At 44.2% G+C, this 22,655-nt stretch overlaps 1 protein-coding gene across 2 annotated transcripts in view; it reads left to right on the top strand.

Annotated features, from left to right (window-relative positions):
• Positions 1-22,655, top strand: part of LOC105665835 (zinc finger protein basonuclin-2) — a 262,495-nt gene that overhangs the window by 172,591 nt on the left and 67,249 nt on the right. The gene's annotated exons all lie outside the window — the stretch shown is intronic.

Raw genomic sequence — 22,655 nt, 5'->3', positions numbered from 1 at the left:
GGAAGTGGATAATTCGCAGCGTCTGTACGCGGAAAAATGTTGAACAAAGTAACGTTGTTGCTTGATCGAATCTGAAAACTACGCGTGGAATTTCCACCATTTAACGTTGATTGCGTTATTAACTTTTTTCGAGCAAAAGAAATTTGGTATTTAAAACAAGTATATAGATAATATACACGTAGAATTACATATTAGGCGTAACGTATAAATCAAGTTTCATGAAAAGATTGTAAACTTCTTTAAACTTTTAGTATTCCTTTCCGTCTTCACCAGTCTTTACCTGGCGCGCGTGTGTGCGTGTCTCTACTTTTTACTTTAATTCATTAGAACTTTAAACGTTACTATTATCTGGATGAAATCACGTAATTACGCAACTATGAAGTATCAGGGTGGTAAAGCTGGAGAAATTTCCGGGTATAAATTGTCGTCTGCAAGAGGAGTGTTCGAACGTTACGATCGATTTCATCAGGATCTCATGATTCACTGATACTGGCGCACTTTGCTGCTCTATCATTTATGATCCTTACGTTTATGCTGCGTTTTATAGATTGCCAATCAATGACTTTCATTAATACCGTTTACAATCAAAAGATAGTCTTTAGATCGCAAAGATTCTTCGCTATCTTCATGTTTTGTATTCTCTAGAAAAAAGGATCGCCATTTCGTCAGTAAACTAGTTAATTATAGTACACACTTCTTGTTTCTTCATTATATGCTCATAATAATTTCAATTTCCTACCCTTTTTACGCAATCAATATGTGCAATTTTTTGGAAGGGTTTGTGTAATGAGCACTATGCAAGCAATAGAAACAATAATACAATTTATAGCAACGACTATCTCAACATATAAAACTTAACCACCGCATTCAATTTTAATTTTATTTAAAACCTTCCCATCTTCTAATAACGTAAACCTGCAACAGACACACGCACACACAACTTACTTGTTTGCGAAATTTTATTGAGAGAAGCGTTGAATGGCGAGCCACTCGTGATCCTTTTGCTAATCACGACAGCGCTTTCTTCGCGTTGAATGCAACCTGGGGATTCCTCGGCCACGGAGGACCGGCCCTTGCCGAGTGCCACTCGGATTTTTTCGAGACGATGCCCGCTTCTTTAATTAAGTGACGTCTCTCTTTCCCTTTTCACCGACGAAGCAACGGTGAAAAGCTTTCGTGGGCGCTGGACCGAGTTGTTGCGACGCGGTCTTCGCCTACAATTGCTTCAAACGCCGTCGAAATGGAACTGTTCTCCTCCCACCGACGAATGGTGGGTCATTCTGGCTTTCGCGAATTACGTTTCGACAGTCTGTAGTGGTTCGATGTGCCTGTTCGAGATACTTCCCGAGGGACGTCAATGACGACCGTGAGGTAATGAACCGAGTTTGCGATTGTTCTCTTTGAGATATTCAACTTTCGACGTGTTTTGTGTCGATGAATGATATTTCTGGTAAGAGCTGATATATAGGGTGTCTGGTAGTTGTAGATAAATTACGTAGATGGGCAAAATCTTGGAAAGGAAAACCTTGGGAATGAAATTATGATAAATACCAAATTACATTTTAATTATGAAATCCTTGCGTTTCTGAATCTTTAAATAATCCGGAGGAAAAAATAGTACACGTAGAAATATCACTGAATAATTGAAAATGTGTTTTAGTAGGAAGGATAAATAAAAAATTGCCGCCAAGTTCTCTCTGATCTTACCTGCTAATCGTTTTTAAACGGGTTCTCAGATATCCTGTAATCGCCGTATCCTGGATTTTGAATAATCCCCGAAACTTTTTGTGATCGTGTACAATGCGAAGTTTCGATTGATTAATTCGAAGGCTCGCCTCGAAATAATTATTCAAAAACGAGAACACATTGCTCCATAATTATTTGAGGTAATTCCTACTCGTTTCCATCAATTATACGAAATAATGATAGACGCCGTGTTTAGCTGAATAATTATCGGACAGAGTTTCGATTGCTCGGTTCCGATTTGAATTATATCTAAAAGACTAATCTTTGGAAAAAAAGGAGGGAAGTAATTTGCAATGGGCGATGCTTTTTTCTGGCTCCGTCATCCTTCTTCGCCTCGCAGATTGCGGATGTAATTAGTCGAATTCTTTTTACTGTCTCCTTCATCGATTTTATCAACGAGCCGCAATTTCACCGATTTTTACGCATCGTAGTCAACGATAATTACCGGCAGATTAAGGGATTGCGTGAGGAAACGAGGTAAAAGGTCGACCGGTAACAACGACGAAGGAATTTCGCCATTTCCACGAAACGATTTATAAACCCACGGGCTTCTGAATATCCGATAATTAATTTTAGCCGCTTTGTTACATCGGAAAACGTTCGATATTCTAAACACTATGTTTATCTTTAATCCTTCAACGTGAAACAATCTCTTAGTTTCCCCTCACGCAACTTCACGACTCGCCATCAACTGACAGAAACACTACACGCGCCTGCAAATCACGACTCATCCTTATCCTCTCTAATCAGCCATTCTCGTATTTGCATTTAATCGTAAACACCTTGATCTCCGTAGATATTGCGTCATCTTGGCTGTGTTTGTCAGACGGTGATGCAACGACACTTCGAAAGCCAGTATTGTACGATATAGCGGTCGAGAGCGCCACTATATAAATTTAAATACGTCTAATAAACCTTTACATTTATTTACACGTATTAGGAAAACGTATTCTATTGTCGCGTATCGTATTCTTAAATATCTCATTAAAAATTCTTCAGATCCACGAAACTCCATCACGCGAACAACGACCACTCTCGTTACTCTTATGATGATCTTAGTACTCTAAAAAAATCGCGTTCGCATGGAAATGGCAACCCCCAGTCATTTCCTTCTTTCTGGCAGCACTTAGTGCGATTGCCAGGCCAATGGAAGGCAGTCATCGAAATACCGCAGAACTCGGTAACGCGCGTAAACTTTTATGACTCCGCGTTCGGAACACTCCACACAATTTAAAGATTACCCAAGAATAAGATCGTAGTATCCTTCTCACGGTTAAGAGTCGCACGCACATACACGCGCATAGATAGACGCGTGCACGTATAAATTCTCTGTTACGTCCCTGATACGGGAAAAACTCGTTAATGGGGTGGAAAAGGAGGTTCGGTTTCGCGTTGGCCGGAGGCGGCGCACGTGGCCCCGCTGTATCAATTCTGTCAATTGTCAATTCGTCGTGGGGCTGACGGGCGAAAGGAGCGGCGTTTGAAGTGCGGGATGTTCGCGTAATCCCATTTGCAGCCTCCGCGTCAGGACACACGCACGCAGACGTGGTTCCAACCCCCTCCTGCCACCCCCGTAGGCTTCCTCTTTCGAGAATTAGCTAGCCAAATTCGCCCGTTCCGCGGGATCGAATCTCATCCAGCTAAAGGCTCCCTTATCCAGCCTCCTTTCCTTCCCCTGTTTACCCGTTGCTTTCTTCTTCCCTTCCTCCTTTTAGCTTTTCTCCTTTTTTTTGTTCGGCTTTCTTTTTATCAGGCATCCTCCTTCCTCGGCCGCGTTTCTTCTTAGGGGGAGTCTTTGCATGCGCGAGACCCACGCTCGAGAAGCAATTGCAACAGAGTGCTCTTTTCGACGAGTCGGAACGGAGCAAGCGGAGTTTCTTTAATGATTCTTCCTTTATACGCTGCTATCTTCCTCTTTGATTATAATCTTCTGTATTTTTTTCTGCTCGCAGTTCAGCCGCTTTGGTCTTGGTCCGAGCTTCCATTCGTGCGGCGGTTGCTATTATACGTTGAGAACGTTTCGGGTTGATTGGGATTTTCAGGGGTGGGATGTTTCGCTGCAAACATTGTCTTTGTCTTTCGAGTACTTTCCATAATCAAACTGATCGTTTTAATCGGATCAATTGTAAAATATCATGAAATTTCCTACGATTTGTATGAGTAACCACTTGCTAGAATCGCGATCCCTCTGCCGTGACGTTGCAAGCCAACAACCTTGTACAGGCTGCACTAATTAACGCAACGATCAATTAATTGCTCGAAAATCCCCACGTACAATCCGCTCAGCCCATTCTGCATCCTCGAAAAATGAAGCTGAACAAACAAGAAAATCGGTCGAGAAACCAAGCAGCAGTTTTCCCCTATCCATCAGCATCGCTAAGAAACAGGAGGGAAAAGTGGACCGCGGAACGAGTTGAAATTAATCGGCGCCCTTCTTCTTTCAATGGAGCACTCGTCGCCCTTCTCGCTCCACCCCGATTCCTCGGTCGTCCGGCGGATAGGTATTAATCCTGGGATCGTGGGGTCCCGGGATTATTGAAATTATTATACGCCGGCCAAGTGAAATCGGACAGAGCCGGCCAGAAGGGGGTTCGAGGATGGTCCGTGTATCGAGATTCCAGCACACAATCGCGTTTTCCGTTACGCTCGCGTCCGTGTTTTCGACGGTCGTGCGTGTTCCTCCGACGATGAACGACGACTGGTCGACGGGGGTGGAGGATGGGGGTAGGTGGGGGTGGCTGGAGGAAGAATGAGAACGGCTAGCCGAAAATAATGAGTCACCCAGCAGACTCGCGGCCACAATGCTCGTGCACCCCCGAAATATCGCCGCGTCGTATCGTGTGCCAGCCTTGGAGGGCGAAGGGGTGAGACGTGGGACGCGGAGGAAGCCAAATTGCCACGGGAGAGAGAGGAACAAAAATTTTCGTCCGGACGCTGGAGTATCGACTATCGAAAGCAGACGGATCGACTGGTGATGCGTTTATCCACTTCGATCCTCGTAGATTTCCATCGAGGACCTAAAGATTGACTCGAACTTCCCATGTGATTTGTTAACAATTTCTAAATTTTAGAAACGAAGTGAAGGCGAAAATGTTTATCACAGTTAAAGGAACATGGAAATACTATGGGCAGGTGCCTGCGAATAAAACTGTACGAAACTATTGTTAACTTATTTACCGGGTAATCACACACCAAGTTATACGCGAAGTGCTGTATTTTTGTCGCAGCGAAGCACACGTTGAATCGAAATCGAATTCGATAGCGTTTGAAGTTCGCAAACAGAAGCCCGACTATCCTACAACAAGGGGGTGAAGCGACGCTACTCGCCTCCAAGCGTGTATTTTTCAACGATATTTCCCATTCCCGTGTTCCTTTTTTCATCCATTCGTTTTTGTACTTGATTTTCCGGCCTTGTTTGATTTCTTTTCGCGAGGTGAATTCGCGCGGTGGACCGTTCGAGAGGAATGGCGCGATTTAAATGGAATCGCGTCACAGATAAGGGTGCGGGGTAGCTCGCGCTCTCGGGTAAACTGATCGTGTATCGTATCTCGTTTAATTTCATTTCTTCTTTCCACTTCGATTCCGCTCGATTTTACGAGTTTTCGATCGACGCCAGAGGGTTGGTTACTCGTTCCCTTCGCCAAAAAGCGTTTAGAAAGACCACGTCCAGTCGTTCGAATTAATCATCGAAGGGTGATAACTCGTCGCATCATTGCCTTTTCTTCTCCAACTCTTTCGCTCGTAATCAACCAACGTCTTCAACATTTTTCGAATCACCTTGACCGAATACAAGGAAGAAGCGAAGCGGATGAAAAGCCTAGCATAAATAATAACTATGATTAAAATCCAGTCGTCATATTTGCGCGTAATAATCGGAAGACCGATTTCTCGAAGGGAAAAAGGCGAGCTAAGTTGTAAATTATACGATCTAGAAAAAAACAACGAGACGATCAATCGGTTCGTCCGTTTCGCTGAAATTCCATAGGTCGACGTGCTGCACGACACATACAAGCGAACTTAATCGCCGGTAAACGTGAGTGCAACTTGTAATGGACTTACGAAACAATCTCATCAATAACCCCCGTTCGACAAGCGTAATTTACGAGCAGACATAAATAATTAAGCGGACATGACCGTCGACGCTGGCCATGTGGCTCGTGGTCGACGATCAGGTTCCGTACGCAACGTTTCTCGATCGAAGAATTCCTCGTGTTTCTCTACGACGATGTTTGAAAGTTCTATGAGCGAGATTTCGCCGAGTTTTGTAACGATGAACCTCAATGTGGAATTTTTTTTTGTCACGAACGAGCACACGAAGTGAATCACGTAACGAAGATCGATTATTCAAAGGATCTGAAGGGTATTGCAAATAATCCGGAATATAATCTTGAATAAAAAAGCGATTTTCGTTGAATGCCTATTTCTTTAAAACGTCCCTCGAAGAAACACTCCTTCCTACAACCAAACTACTTAAAGACACACTACATTTCCATATCAGATAATCATCGCGACGCGCCTACAAAGCATCGCTTCGCACAGGAAGGAAGTACACCCCCTGCAGAGTAGCAGCGCGAGTGGTAGTAGTCCACAAATTTCTCGCGACATCGATGAACCATTAAAATGCCCACCGCTCTGAAAATCCATACACGCACGAAACAACTGACCGAAGAACCCCGTTCATGCATTTGCGTCTACAAGATGTTTCAAAAAGACTGGCCACAGATACATACACTGTGAAACAAGTCGTAGGTAACGATTATGAAGGTATACACTGACCACGAACCCATGAAACTTATTCAAAAAAGATTACTATGTTATTACTAATAAAAAGGTTAATATTATTACTATATCCGTACAATGGAAACAACTATACTTATTATTACACCTTGTTGCTGTAACTACTTTAAGAGAGACTCTACATCTTTATTTATGTATATCCATGACCTGGAGACTGCTATTACCCAGAAATATTGTAAATAAGGAGCTGTGCATATTATAGTACCTGTTAGGCCGGGCGACACTCTGCCTAGACCAGGCCATACACTGCGGGAAAGATGGCAAACATATGTCCGCAGATCCTGCCTGCGTACCCTCAATAGCCTCAAGTACCCTCCATAAATCCCAGGAATTTGCTAGTTAAGGTCCCTCAGACCGGACAAATATTCTTTCATTGAATTGTCTTCGAAAGTTTATTGTCCACCATGGGTTGACACGGGAAAGTTACCTTTTTTCACGTATGAGTCTTCCCACTAGCAACTTTATCTCGGGGGCGGTTGGCATCCTTCCTCGCCCACCAACATAGCTAATCACCAATGAAGAACGAAGCCTATTTCCCTCATTCTTCTAGCCAAAATTGTCATTTACAAATCCGATGGTCCCTTGCGTTAGGCACAGCCATCCTTAGCTTTCCTTCGCCACGGCATCGTCGCTGAGCTTCACTGATTTTCCATCTTACAAACAGTCAACACGCCTTTGACTGGGTTTACACCCTTACATCAGTCACTTACTTAACTCATACATACGCACCAGCGTAACTATCTTCGTTACAAAGTTGTTGGAACAAACTGTGAGTTGTAACTCATCAGTGTACAAAGTTGCGGGAAGTATAAATTATATAACCCTGTCAATCGCAGTGTTATACTACAACAATCACCCCTATTATACTAACCGAAATAAGGGGATCGATCTATTCGTGGTGTCGATTATTACAATCGTAACGGGAATGTACGACTCCCGTTGACGTGTTTTCTCGCGATCGCGTCTGTCCGCGAATGGTCGAATAAACACTATGAACGTGCTCCTTATCATTCCATGGTCTAGTAACACTAAGAGAGTAAGGATCTGAATCAGCACTAAACTTATACATTATAATTATACTTATACCTTTAATTATTTTCTATTACAAATCCATCCACTGGTTCTTCAATCAGTCAACCTCAACCTCAGCGCACCTCAACTTCCTTCGACGTGTAAAACTTATAAGTACATTGTTCTCCACCCTCTTTGAAACACCGCGTATACACGCACAGAACAGAAACGCATAGAACGAGCCCCGGAGACTCCGGAAACACGGCGATACGGCGAATCCGTGAAACGACACGCGACGAGACGACGGAGGAAGAAAATTCTAGCTGTCCGCTAGGCGATTTATCGATAATGAAATTCAGATACGCGCCGCACCGAAAACATTCCAACGTCCCCGGCTGGTCCGCCCCCTTGTGTAACGCAGGGTGAAACGGTGAAGGAAAAAGAAGGGGACGAGACACAGGGGCGGCGGGTATGGAAGCCTTAATCCTGGCTAGGGGTGCGGCCAAAGAGGGCGTAGACCTCGGAAACCCTACGTACACACGCGGTCAACCCTTTCGAGGCGATCTTTGAACGCACGCGGGAACCGTTATCGACCTTGCCAAGAGTTAAGGAGGCCGCTCTGCGGGAGTCACTAGGAGAGCAGGCCCCTTTTAGTTATGCTCTCGCGTGTCCTGCTACTGTACGCTCGTTCCCCTCTTGCATCACCGTCGATTATCGTTGTATCCTGCTAATGCGTCGTTTATCGCGTCGCGCTTCTTTCCGTTTCGATGAAAATTTCTTCTGCACGCTTGTGAATCTTGTCGCGTTTCATCGTTTTCCTTTTATCTTCCTTCGTGACTGGTGGTTTCTTCTTTGGATATTGAACAGGGACGCTGTTTGGGGTGAAATGTTCTTTTTTGGTTTATGGGGCTTATTGTATACGGCGAGGTTGAAGTATAGAGGAGAGTATGGAGTTTTCTTTTCTAAAAGATGCAGCTTGTGAAAAATTAAGAAACAGTGGTACGGATGACGAGACGCTCGTGTAAGTTGCATGTTTCTTGAATTTGGTTAGAATATCGCAGACTCCTTTGTTCTCTTTTTGTAACTGAACGTGTCATAAATACTTCTACGCTTTTTCCTGACGGCTCGTTTAAAAGCATGACTCCTAATTTATTTTCTAGGAATACGCAGTTCAACTGTAAACGTTCAATACTGTAATTTCAAGTCGCCTTTGATAGCACGAGAATTTCATAACGATGTAATCCATTATTAATGAGATTGCCCTTAGTAGGCTATGCTTCTAAACCGACGAGAGTTTAATTGACACTGCGTAATATTTTACAATAATAATGTACGCTTATAAAATATAGCAATCAATCTCGAGCCTATCCACGCGACGTAACGTATTTTATATTAGGTTGTCCGAAAAGTTTCTTTCCTTTTATGAGGAAATAATAGACGCACAACGTTTCTTTGTTTTATATCATTTTGCCGAATTACGTACGATCCATTTTCTTCTGTTGAGATAAACACCGCGACATTTCACAGACTTGGTTTCCCGTGTATATAAAGGTGCATTGTTGTACAAAACACGTTTGCGAAAGAAAGACACTTTCCGGACAACCTAATACATTCTCGGAATAAAAAATCCAGTAGCCAAGAAACGTGTAACTCATGCGAAATTCTTATCTCTGTATCTCGATTAACATTTCGTTCAACTTTTTCGAAACGACCTGATCTCGTTCAAGTATACAAATTAAAACAACACCATCGAAATAACACTCTTTTTATCATTCGCAACAGTTCATCGGAGATCAACCTCCGAACGAGTACGTAACTTTTAGACGAGTACGTACGAGTGCCTCGAAATGAATTAATTTCGCGGTGCTCCTCGAAACGCGAACGATCGTTCTCCGCAATGGGGAACGTTCGCGCCGTGGTCGCGTCGGAGGCGAACAGTCGAGACACGACGCGATAATGAACGGTTACAGTGTTCGATGGCGAATGTCCGTCGCTCACGTGAGATCGAACGTCGCGCATGGAGGTGCACACGATCGTTCGACAGGTGTTCCCAGGCCGAGAAGGAAGTGATTTTATACGGCTGTTATCGTGGCAAAGTGTTAATGCGCGAGTTAATATAGCGGTCATCGTCCATCGTGACTACCCGTTCCGGATGTCGATGAGTTCTCAGAATCGAATAAGAATCGAGAATCGGCTATGGATCTTCTCTTATTGTATTTGACCGAACCTTCTTTCTCTTGTTAATCGATTGGCGAAGGTGTTTCTTCGTTGATTTTTCATTACAAGAGACACTTTACATAGAACACTGTTGCAAGAGACAGGCGGAAGGATGATAACAAAGCGAAGAGGAAATTTTCCACGCAAGTAAGTTGTTAATTAAGCGTAATACTTTGTTAGATAGGAATTGTGCGTGTTGGTAATGTACCACGTACAATTTCTCGATTAATTCGGTCGATCTTATTTTAAAGCTACTCTTGGGAAATGTTTCTCTATAATTCTGTTCATTGAAAATCACACTATTATGTCGAAATCAAATGAATAGGTAAAAAGGATAATTCTAGGAACGTGTGATACGCGTAAATTGATAGTGGCGAATAGATTCCGTGGACGAAGGAATAAAGTTTATTCAGATATACAAAACATCTTGTCGCTTATGGCGTTCGGACACGAACAGTACACCAGGAACGAGCTGCATTCATTTTGTAACTTACAGTCATGGAATATTTCCATTTCATTCGCCTTTTGTTTTCTCTTCGGAAGAAAAATAACGTTGTCAAAGTACAAGTAACGTTCGATCGCGTTCGTTCGTTCGTTTGGACAATAAAATACTCCTGAAACGAAAGGGAAATAAGAAATACAAAAATTAAAGTTGCCAAGGTTCCACCAAACCTCCGTTCCAACAATTCCATTCTCACAGTAGCTTTCGCGACGCTCGAAACGGCATCGTGCCGGTGATCGGCCGAGGCCTACGGCCGACTCGCCGTCCGGGATACACCTTTCTCCAGATTAATTGGCGTGACGGTGCCGGAGCGCCGGCTCCTTTTCCCTAATTAATTCGTATTGCAAATTTCTGCGCGGCGTACAGCGTGCACGAGATCCGCTATCACGATTTTCGGCTTCCTGCGACAAGCGGCCCTCCCCGAGTTTCGACTTCGAGCCGGACCCTTGCGTGCCCGCACGAAAATCTACCATCGAGATCCGTCTGTGTAATTGCCGCCACTGCGTACACCGAGATCCCCTTGATCGTCCGTGTCTCCTCGAACGACACGTATTTCGACTCGTCATCGCTGATATTCTCCAACAAACACGCTGATTTTTGTCCTGATTGTTCAGCACGAAGCTCGTCCATGTGATTTCCTTGGGTTTTGATAAATCGTGAGGCGACGAAGGGTTGATGGGTGCACTTGACGCCGGTTTCTCGATTTAATGGATCGATGAAAGCGTGTCTGTTCTCTTTGACCACGACTATTTGGGTTTCGCGTATGCTTCTTTTGCCAAGCAGTTTATCTTCCCGCGCGTTTTGTTGATTTAATGATGTTGAAATTTTCTGCTTCGCTTTCATCGAGTTCCGCGTAGCATCGAGGTTTACGAGACATGTTTTTCTGAGTAGCATGTTGCAAGCTGAAATTTGCCACTGCGAACGTAACTGTTCACATCGGTTTGAATGTGGTTTTAATAATTTTTTTGGCTACTGTTTTTGTATCTTGCCGAATCAGTTCTACCAAGCAGATATCCCATCTCGTAGCAGGCATACCGACGAACCACAAGGTTCTCGATCGGCAAAGGACGCGCGTGTCGGCGCGGATGCGCCGTAACGAGCGGCAGAAAACGAACGAACGATCGACCGACCGGGACACGAAAATATGAAAATGAAACGGAGCCGGCGAAAGATTCCAATCGCGGTGGCTTCCTGTGCACGTAAACGCTGTCGGCTTTCGACAAAATTCCAATCGAATACCGTCGATTTCGCGGGGGCAAAAATGCCGCGACCGGCCGCGTGCCGTTTCGACGAACGACCATCGCGATGCCGCCCGGTTAATTACCACGGCCGACCTGTAACGCCGACGAGTCGCGTCGGAACGTTGACTTTCGCTTCGATACCGGGACTATCCGCGCCATTTTTTGAATTGCTGCGTTTGTTCCGCGTTAAACATACCTACGCCGGTATCGAACGAGTCGTGATGAATTCATACGGACCGGATAGAAAAGGGTAGATTTCATGCAATCTATTTTCTCTTCGTCGAGGGACACTCGACTTAGCGTTCAATTTTCAACAGACAAACGTTTTACTTCCATCGGCTGATTTACTCAAATTTACTACGAAAAGACGACAAATAATAGTGGTACGTAGAAGACTTGTGTAGAGGATGTTTGATCGTGAGATTTATTAGACGAGATTGCTCGTTGTTGGAACCGTCGAGTATATTTAAAAATAATTAAATAAATTAATATACAGGCAATATTCGCCGACACGCTCGTACAGTGTGTAAGTCGCAAAATAATATCACTGATAAATATTCGATAAATGGTCGATAGATACTCGCAAATACGGGGGAAAGCCGGAAAATTCAAGTTCATTTGACGATTGCACGTAGCGGGGACATTGTTTTGCAGTTTATTTATTATTACATTACGCGTTTCCTAACGATATTGATACTGCGAGACAAAACAACAACATGATTTCAATTGTCCTCTAGCTCATGTGCCGCTAAGGTATCCTAAGGCAAATGTAAAAAGATATCGTTCGCAACATTCATCCCTTTTCCGTACTTTTCGATTTATAGATTTGACGAATATCGATTCCGAATGATTGTACTGTGTAGAACTCGGAACACAATTCGATATCGATTCGTTTGTCGATTTGATACACCAACTTGATACTCCATATGTCGCTGCATTAATTTGATTTTGAACGCTAACAGCAAACAACGATCAGAGAAAAAGAAAAATAAACTGTCGTTGAAATCGTCGAGAACGCCTTCTATTCTGTACAGGGCACGCTCGCGTGCTGCCGTCACTTATCCCTATCCGTAACGAACGTGCAAAACGTGCACGCGCGAGTACTGGTTGGGCGGTCGGTCGAAAATTGCGCGGTCACACGCACAGGCCCTCGTGTGTGCCCTGTTACACGGGAACGCCTTAAATCGAGGGAAAACTTGTCAACGATGCCGCCTTTCGTTTCCACGATAAAAGGAACACGTCGTCGGGACAATAATTCGCAAAGTATGTTTCCTGTCGGCGACCGGTATCGCCGATCGGCATCCGTGGCCGCGTAAGAACCTGGAATTATGTATACCTTACGCTCAGCTGCCGCGGTCGCGGCCGGGACGAGCTTCCGGTTATGAAATCGTTCGTCCCGACTCTCCGTTTATTCGCTTTTTCATTTCTTCTTCTTGTCTCGTCTGCTTTATCGGAAAGTGATTTCGATGTTCTGCACGTCGCTGGAATAAAATTCTCCTTTTTGTCTGTTGAGCGGAAGAAGCGCACGGAAATGTGGATGAGGAAAGTGTAACGCGTACGATAACGCGTGGATACTATTGGCGGCTTTTGAGGAGAGTCATTGAATGTGTCGAACATTTTTCTAATATGAAAAACATCTAGATGATTTGTATAATTAGTGCGTTCTTGTAGGAGCGCGGAGAAAGAAGTTATCGCCAAAGAAAGTATGAATTATGGAAGGCGAGACAAGCGGCTGTTGCATACGATTACCATACGATTAGCACATTACAAGATAGGGACAAAATCTCGATATACTGCGAAAAGAAGCGATTGTTCCTACGAAAATAAGTCGGACATGCAATCTTCGTTTAAAATTTACATAGGCATTATTGTAAAATTTATTATCGCCAAGCGTTAATAATTTTTTCTCTGGAGAAAGAGGAGAAGAGTAATATGATAACGAGATTAAATTCGACTCAACGTTTTCATTCCTCTTTTATATATCACGTCGATCGCTATTCTTTGATTGGAATCGAAAAACGCCTAGATATAGACAGTTCGTACGAATAAGAAGAATAATCTTTATCATACGAGGATTAGATCGAAACGAGCGAAACGCAGAAGAAAGCGTACTCTACCCTCCATTTCGCGCCATAAGACGGAAATCACGATAAGGCGGCCATTTCGAACATCCCTGAACGCCAACGTATACGCGAATGGATGGAATCGAAACGATTTTACGGTAAGGGCTCTCGTGAAAATCAGGAAACGTATAGCTTTGTTCGCGCAGCCTCGAAACTTTCGAGATGGAAATTCGATCCGCGGTACCGACAACCCGGACGCGGCCGCCGGATATATATAACTGGAAATAAGATAAAGAAAATTGCGAATAATTCAAATCCAAATTGCCCCGGACATATTCCTTCGGCGGACGGTGATTTGATCGCGGGAACGAAACGGGACGAGAGGAACGGACAAAGAGGGAAAGAGAGACCTCAACGTATATGGGCGAGAAGAAGGAGAAAAAGGGAGGAACGAAGCGCGAGCGCGCGAAACCACTCTACAACTTTGATATCGATGCATCATCTCGATCCTCGCACCGGGTTCTCTGATCGATTTTCATTCCGCGGGTTGCATGGCGGCTCGCTATCCGGGTGCTATCTTCAACCACCTCGCCTTCGACGAATCCTAGCTACAGGGTGCTCCAAAACAATCGTTTCGGTCGTCATTTCGATACGAGTACGTTAGCGAGGAATAGTTCGTGATCTATTCTAATCGAAGATAATGCCTCAACGTGATACCGAGAACGTATTTACCTACGAAACTTATCATCGTTTAAATATTTCTTGGTATTATATTCTGCTCTTTGCTAAACCTTCCTTTGACTATTATATCTACTCAGGAACACAGGAGGATTAATGAAACAGTCCGATATGGTAGCAGGCCTCACCTCTGTCCGTCATTCTCTCTAAAAAGCATTCGTATCTGCAAGAATGATGATGATGATGGGAATGAACACGTTGGCCCGGAGGAAGCATAATTTCCGCGACAGGCGGAAAGGGAACGTGATAATCAGGCCGGACACGAAACGCTCCTCCACCAAAATTACTCGTCCAGTGATCAACATCTTGGACACGGATTGCTTTCCGAAAGAAGGCTGGAGCACCTGTGGCGCGCACCTGTGGCGCACCGTCTCCACACCGAAACGCCGTTCCGCGGACCAAAGCACCGACAGAATATCGTTCCCCTTGATATCTCCACGATGAAACGTTGGTCGAACGATATCGAGACGCTTTCGATCGGTCCTCGTGTTGTTATCTTCGCGGTCGTTGGTCAAAGATAGTCGCTTCTGGTCTTTGGAGTATAATTCCCTTGTATCCGTAAATTTCCGCTCTTCTAATGAAAATCGTGAAATTTTTTTACGGTTTCCGACCGTACTATTACCTATACCATGTACTAATAAACGATCGTTACATACAATTTATTTCTATACGCGTGGAAAGTATCAAATATTAGTTGCAATATATTCGAATGGTGCGGCGCATCGCAATACTTTCGAATAACATTAATCGCGCTATCGCTCTCGAAACGAGCAACAAACTCGTGCAGAACTTCGGAAGCCGTTTGAACGCTCTAGAGACACCTTGTATAAAGGTACGTGCAAAGGCGTCTGGTTGGCTGTGTAAGATATCAGCTAAGAAACGGGCCCGTCCAAGACTTTACGACCGCTCTTATAATTATCTCCAATAAATATCTCCACGGCACGAGAGCGTATATATCGAAATACTTCGCTGTGGTCAGAGGTGAACTCCCTGCCTCCATCTTTCGATCAACGCGTTTTCTTTTGGTCGCCCCGTTCACACTGATAAATTTATAATGTTGAAGCGCCGCAGACCGCGCTCCATGAGCAATGGGCTGCCTTAATAAGTATGCACGGCCACACGCGAATTCGTGCTGAAAAAATTTCCATCGCCACTACATCCTTCGTCGATCCTTGCGACTGTACCTGTATACCTGCCGAAACTCAACCTACGAATCGTTTTACACCTAGAAATATCTATTTCTGTTCTATCCACACTACTCGACAATCATATTTTCATTAGTTCGTCAGCGGCGGATCTTCATCGCGTGTTCTTCTTCCACGTTTCCAGTGTATGCTGCATAATTACTTAGCAGCGTGTTAATCCTTTCCGGTTTTTGCAATTCACCGATCACGTCGCGTCGCAATACAGCGGTAACGAGGAGCGAACAAGACGGTGTAACCCAAGGGGAAACTGCTTAGACATCCACTTTCCCTCCTCTCGAGAATCGATCCGCGAATCCTCGATCAATTGGCCGGTCGTGGTGTTATTAAACGATCGCGTGATATTTAACCGAAGGCCGTAACTGTGTTTAATTAACGGTTACAACTGCGATTTCTTCTCTCTCTTTTTCTTTTTCTTCTACTTCCCTATCGTCTTCTTCGCTGGCTCTGAACACCGATAGACGTCACCTAGCCGAGTTCTAACTTACGTTTTACCACTTCCTTTTTTTTTTTTTTTTCTTGTATTACGATCGTCGTTCGAGTCTAATTTCTTTGTTACACGCTAACGTGTTGATTTCCCATTATCCTTATTAAATATGTTATTATTTTGTGGAACGTGTTTGTGCTATTTACTTAACAATTGTAGATGTATCGAATTTAGAATTTTAATTGTCGGCGAAACGAGTTTGAATTTTTCGATTAGAGACAAAGATTCCATTCTGGCAATCAATAGTGTAGCATTAAAAGATATGTAAAAGACAAGTGCATCGGCAATGACGCTAACACTTTTACGAATAACAAAGATGGTTAAATAATAACAGTAAGGAGAAAGAGCATGGACGCACTCTCGAGATGTACTCTTGTACAAACGATCATTCGTTTCATTGGCCTCTTGAAAGTAGCAATTAACTGGCCCCTTAAGAAAGATCGTAAAAACGTGGTATACTTAAGTCCAATCTTAAGACTTCCCGAATCGAGGCGCAAACATATAATTCTTGATCAAATTAAACCGAAGCAAATGCTGCACAAAATAGTTAAAATACCTTCGATCCACCTGCTTCGTGCGCATTACAAAAATCATTTTAAAGCGAAATAAGCTTTGTCAACGTTCCATACGCTATATACTCGCGAATATGTTTATATTCGAAGCTTCAGACGATCTAAAAGTCACTAATTTTCTTTCCCTGTTCGATTCGTTCGTTTTTCACTCGTTTCAATAAGCAAAGACCAGTAATCTCGAGATTCGCCATCGAGGAATTAGCATACTCGTTCGAATAAATTACTCCGCGCGTTTCACGCCAAACGAACAATACCCAGACAAAGTTGTCCTTAAATTCGCAGAAAAATACATCGGAAATTTCGAGTGGAATTTTAATTTCTTGTTACGAGAACACGCTAGAAAATCGTTCGAGATAAAAAAAATGGGGATCACTGGAGGAGACGTAAATTATGCGAAAGGATCGTCTTTCTGGGTGGCTGTGTCTTACGAAACGACGAACAGGTTGAGGAAACAAGCGGTATGTAGTGGAAAAGAGAGAGAGGGAGAAAGGAAAGAGAACGGCGACGCGGAAACGGATCGAAGTAAATGTTCTGTGAAGAGGGAATCGTGTATCTTGATCTCGTTACGTTGCCAACTGTCGTGCGTAACGCAAAAGGCGATTTTATGCGGGGAACGGACGAGGTGAACGCGTACCGTCGATGTTTCGAGCGGAATGGGCATCCAGGATCGTGACCATAAATCCCGCGAGTCACTTTCTTCCGTGGGCGATAGGAAAAATCGAATCGCTCGGGCATTTGGAACAGCACTAGGAAATAGCTGCTTTCCTGCTATCGAAATTTTTGTTCGCCAACATCCCTTCGAATATCCTTTCGGTGAATTTCCACGTTGGTAAAAATGAAAAAAGAACGTGTGTCTATAAAAATAAAAAGGCGATCGCTTCTTTCAATTACGTAGATTTTCGATATGACTTATAAAAACAAAAAAAGAAGAAAAAGAGGAAGATAGAAGGAGAAGAAGAACAGAGAAAACAGTGTCCATCTGGGATTCGCCTAATTACTCTCTCGATCCGGGTCGTTTCCACGGCAGTGCGTGTACGCGTGCTGCTCACGGTCGTGTGACCCAGCTGGATGCTCGTATGCACGTGCGTATTACATCCGCTCTCGGATTTCCCGCGTGTAACGGGAAAGCACGACGAGGGCCGCGAGGATTTTTCCTTGCGCCACGAGTAAACCTAATTGACGCGTAATTAAGTAACACGGAATTGCGCGAGCCGGAGCATTGCCCGATGAGCTGGCCGAGTTCGCTGCCAGGCGAATTCTTTCTCGATGATGACGCGCGTGCGAGCTGTAACGAGTTGTGAAGCTCTGCGAATCCTGCCACTTTGTTGCATCTTCGCGTGTCTTTTTTTTCCGTTGCTGGCCTTTTTTTATTCGCGCACAGCGGATGCATAAAGTATTCGGTTGGCAGATATGAAATTATCGTTTCTTTCGAGCGATACTTTAACCATGAGATTCCATACGCTTTTCCTAAGAATTGCATAATCTAATTGGCGTGAGATTAAGGATTTGAGTGCGTTAGCCTTTACGATTAATCCTTGTAATGCGTCCTTAACCGACGAACGTGGACGAGAGAAAGGAAAGGAAAGGAAAGGAAAGGAAAGGGACGTGGAGCGCGTCGCGAAGCTGCTCGGGTGACCGCGTCCGCTCTTGTTACGCAAGCGAGTCACAGTAGAGCAGCGGCGATTCCGGCGCAACGGCGTGTGAAAATGACGAAGACGAGGAGGCCCCAGAACGACGAGGCGATCGCGCGCCAGGAATCGGACCGGGCAGCCTGCCGCTCGCTTTCACGCCGCCACGCCGCGCCAGTCCGACTCTCTCGTTGAGACATCGCGCAAAACGCGACACGCTCGACGACGCCCGTCCGGACACGGCCGGCCGAAACCGGGTCCGAACGTCCCTCTTCGCGGACAATGGACTCGCTTGTATCCACGTCTCGCCCTTATGCTAATTAGCTTCCTATTTCGCGAAAGCCTCTTTTCATCTACCGTGAATAATCGTGCCTCGCTTTAGCCTCGTAATGGGGAGACTATCACCGTATTATAATATCAGGATTTCGGGGTGTTCGATGATTTTGTAGTCTCTATGCAAATTCGGGCCGTATAATGTACTGTATAATGACAGTTTCGAGATTTCACGAATCTTTGAGCATCTTGTAGTATCGTTGTACTGTTTGTATCGAAAATTAAAAAACTGGAACGATGTATTCATTATGTGAAATCGATGACCAAAGGGAGTTAGATATGACGAGAATAGAAGAAGGTAGAATTGGTTATTATGCTCGGTTCGCGGCAATTATGAAAACGTGGAATGATGAAATTATCGCTACTTGAAAGTTAGCAATTTTCGTTATCGACTTACCGAATTTTCTATCAGCATCTCGCGCCATCCGAAAACCGCACGATTCCATTCTTTCCCTCCCTTTCTCATCCTCTTTCTCTCTTCTAGAAAGATTCGGAATAAATGCGGAAGAAACGCGCGGAAAGAGAAATATCTCTTCCGACGTTAAAATCTCGCGCGAGACGTTTTCCATCCCACGTCGAAGGAATAAGAAAAACGCGACACCGGGAAAAATCTCACGATGTTGAGATTAGGAACATTTACTTTCTGGATTCCTTTATAATAATTTTCTCAATATTGAAATTCAATATCGTTGTAGCAAAAGACTAAACGATGAAATAATAACTATATATGTGTTAAATAACTTCTATAATACGTAGAATATTTAAAAATATTATAAAGAAGAATTAATAATAGAAATATGCACAAGTACAAGAAACGAAACAGATCTGAGAAGACTCTACGATATTTTCCAATATGTAACTACCTACTGCCTTCTATACTCGTTTTAATATTCCCTTCCAATTTACAAGACCAACAACCTGTCTCAAAAAACAAGTTTTAACCCTGCAGCTCTTCTGCTATTTCTTCAAAAACGAAGAACTCTCTTCGCGAACAAGAACGTTACATATCCAGCGAACACCCTGTATACACGTTGAACTCGCGATCACGGCGCGTCCACGCGGTTTCGAAGAGGGAGCAGGGTCGAGGAGATTGTCGCCGGTGAGCAACGAATTCCGACGAGGAGTAGCGGTGACTTTTATTCTCGATAATGACAGAGAGCGCGAACAGAGTGGCCCTGGCGTGGTACGTGATCAATTTTCGGGCCCTGCTGTGGCCGCGCGTCTAACTACGATTTCGGCGTAATTATATACGTCCGTCTATCCGGGCCGTGTCCACGGTCACAATATCCCATAAATCGACTCGTCCTCTCTCTAGAAAAAAAACTTCTCATGATTGGAATGACGTCCAACGACCGCGCCCGATTTACGCATCGACTCTACCAGCGTCTGATTTATTCGTCGTTCTTCAGGTTCTATGCTTCCTTCGCACGTTAGAAGAATTTTGGAAGGATTTTAGAAGAAGGTGACTTAGTTCGCTAATCTTTCAAGCAATTCAATTCAATCAATTTGGATTAAAACTTTCTTGGTTTTACAGTGATCAAAAGAAATTAAGGTGTGCAACGTACTTTTCATTTTTTACAGATCAATGCGTTATATATTGTTTAAAATTATAAATAACAGTTAAAACTGGCGCAAAGAAAAATGTTTCCTTCTGATGTGACATCTATTAGAATATACGAAATTGTCACATTATATGTCTATTGAAAAATAAATTTTCGTTTTCTGAGTAAATTTATGACGGAGTACATTACTTTCGTGAAAAATTAATTTCATTCTGTTCATAAACGATTCTGAGTGTCCGTCATGTAAAAGGCAGAACAACTGTAGACACAAATTCGTAATCGTTAAATAATTTGCGATTGATAAGCTGTCCTCGCTGTTGACCAATTTCATCGCCTCTTAGCCTCGCCTCGACTTTATTCGACCCTGTCGACGAACCACGACCACACTTGGTTCGTGGCCAAAAATTCGATGGGTCGACTCGAAAATGGTACAGAGGGAGGCGTAGAAAATAGGGGAGAAGGAAGGTTGTCGAAGGATGATCGGGTCTCCCGAAGAAGCAGATGGCCACGAGACGAACGTAATTGGCGAGCCATCGAGATTATTGCCCGTGGCGAGCTCGTTCTCCTCTTTCCCCGTTCCTCGCGCGATTGTCTTTTCGGTCGAGGCTACTAGGATCCTGTGCTTCTACGATACCTAGAATCGAGACCGTTGTGTCCGGAAGGATGGTCCGAGTTGTCTCTGAATGAGTCTCGGTGGACGCCTGTCGATCGTCTCGTCACGCACCTGCTCGCTTGATGGTCTGGGATAGCGAGCAGGAGTAATGGGATAGATAGTGGAGGAACCTGGGAAACGGTTACGGTAATTTCTGAAGAGAAAGTAGAACTTGTCTAAAGGTTTTAATTTTGGTATTTTTTATCTTTCCTACATTTTTTTTATTTGGGAAGTGTCGGGGCTTATTGTGGATAATATTGTCCGTAACATGCAAATACTTTAATCTTCCAACTGAAAAACTTTCAAAGGCAGATCAAAAACTCTATCACGAAGTCGCAAGATTCGAAAATCCCAAAGTCTCGTCAGTTTTTAACCCGTTACGCTATTTTCCTTTGTTCATCGCCATCGTCCTCCAATCTCCATCCTGCACAACGATGTAAAAGACCAGGCTCGTTTCACTGTCAGTGCACCGTGTCCCCTGCAGGATCAGAGGTGAGCCCGTGTCAAGGAATAGTTAGCTCCTCCGACGATCCACCGCCTTCTCATACCATCCCCACCACCGGATCGCGAGGCTAAGGGTGGCGCGCAAAGGTAACACAGATGAAGGCAATTTCCTCGAAGCGATTGCAGCGGTTGAAAGCGTTGCCCTCGAAAGCCTAGGAGCGTCGTCGTGCGAGCAGACGCGCACGCGTGCTCGTTCACCTGTCCTTCCCGCGAGCGTGCAAAATGACTTTTACGACGTGCAGTCGTTCCGTCCCGCGGTGTCCACAGGAGGTCCAGCGAGCAGGCTTGACCTCTGGCCGCAACGAGGTGTCTCGTTCGATTCCGGCTGACGCCGACTCCGTAAACGTCGTGTAAATTTTATTCGGTGGTTTTATCGCGAGCCTGGTCTCGCGACCGTAATTTACGGCCGCGCGGAAACGTGCCACCGAGATTGGACATGCGATGCCGACTGATGAGCGTCGTTGCTTCGAGCTCTTGGGACGAAGCTGTAATGTTTCTCGAGCTGAATTCCGAGTAATAGAGGTTGTGCTGTTGGTTATAAGTGAGATTTAGAAGTGACTATTCTTTTAGAGGTGAGATGACGCGGAGGTATAGAGATTCTAGAGGTTAAAGGGTTAATTGTTGGAAGAGAAGAGCGTGGATCTGATAGGAAGTTGAAATATCGAACTATTCAAAGAGTTGGGGGTTTGGTTTAGTAAAAATTTAGATTTTTGCGTTAGAAATCATTTTAATGCTAAGTTACTGGACGCTTGTTGTATGTACAAATAATATTCAGATCCAGTGCAGAAGACGATGCAACGTGGTTTGTAATTTTAAATTTATGGTACCGTGCGACTCGGCAAACTTATATCCATCAAAGAAGAGACGAGTACACGTATAACCGTAATGGATGAACGAAAACGTGGTTCGTCAAGGGAAAAACAAGGTGGAGAAGAAAGGGCGCGCAGGCTAATTGCTAGCTGGTTTTCACGGCACACGCGTGCACCTCTGTCGGTCGATCTCGCGTGATGTACGCTCGGCATGGGTACATTAAAACCTGTGTACATCGCCACGACAACTTATGCAGCGTGCTCGACAACGTACGCCGCTGATTTTACGAGCCTGAAACTACTTACCGCTTTCTCGGATGCTTGCCATCGATTAAATAAGACTTAATGCAACAACGAGTCCTTGGACGCACGAGTTCTTAATGAGGATCGTAAGGAGCGAGGAAAAGTTGACAATGTACCGAGGGTGAATAAATTTGAGTATTTACCGACATAATTTCATTACACCGAGAGACGGGCCAATTGTTAGAACAGAAAATGTGTTTGTCAAAGTTCAAGAGGGACTAGGGAAAGGTTGGAAGCGTTTCGTAACCACTTTGAGAAATTATAAAGCGATTTCCTGCAGAACTATCG

This window comes from Bombus terrestris, chromosome 6, assembly GCF_910591885.1.
Source record: "Bombus terrestris chromosome 6, iyBomTerr1.2, whole genome shotgun sequence".
Taxonomy (NCBI): domain Eukaryota; kingdom Metazoa; phylum Arthropoda; class Insecta; order Hymenoptera; family Apidae; genus Bombus; species Bombus terrestris.
Note: the sequence above shows the minus strand (reverse complement) of the source record. Positions and strands in the feature narration are given on the sequence as shown.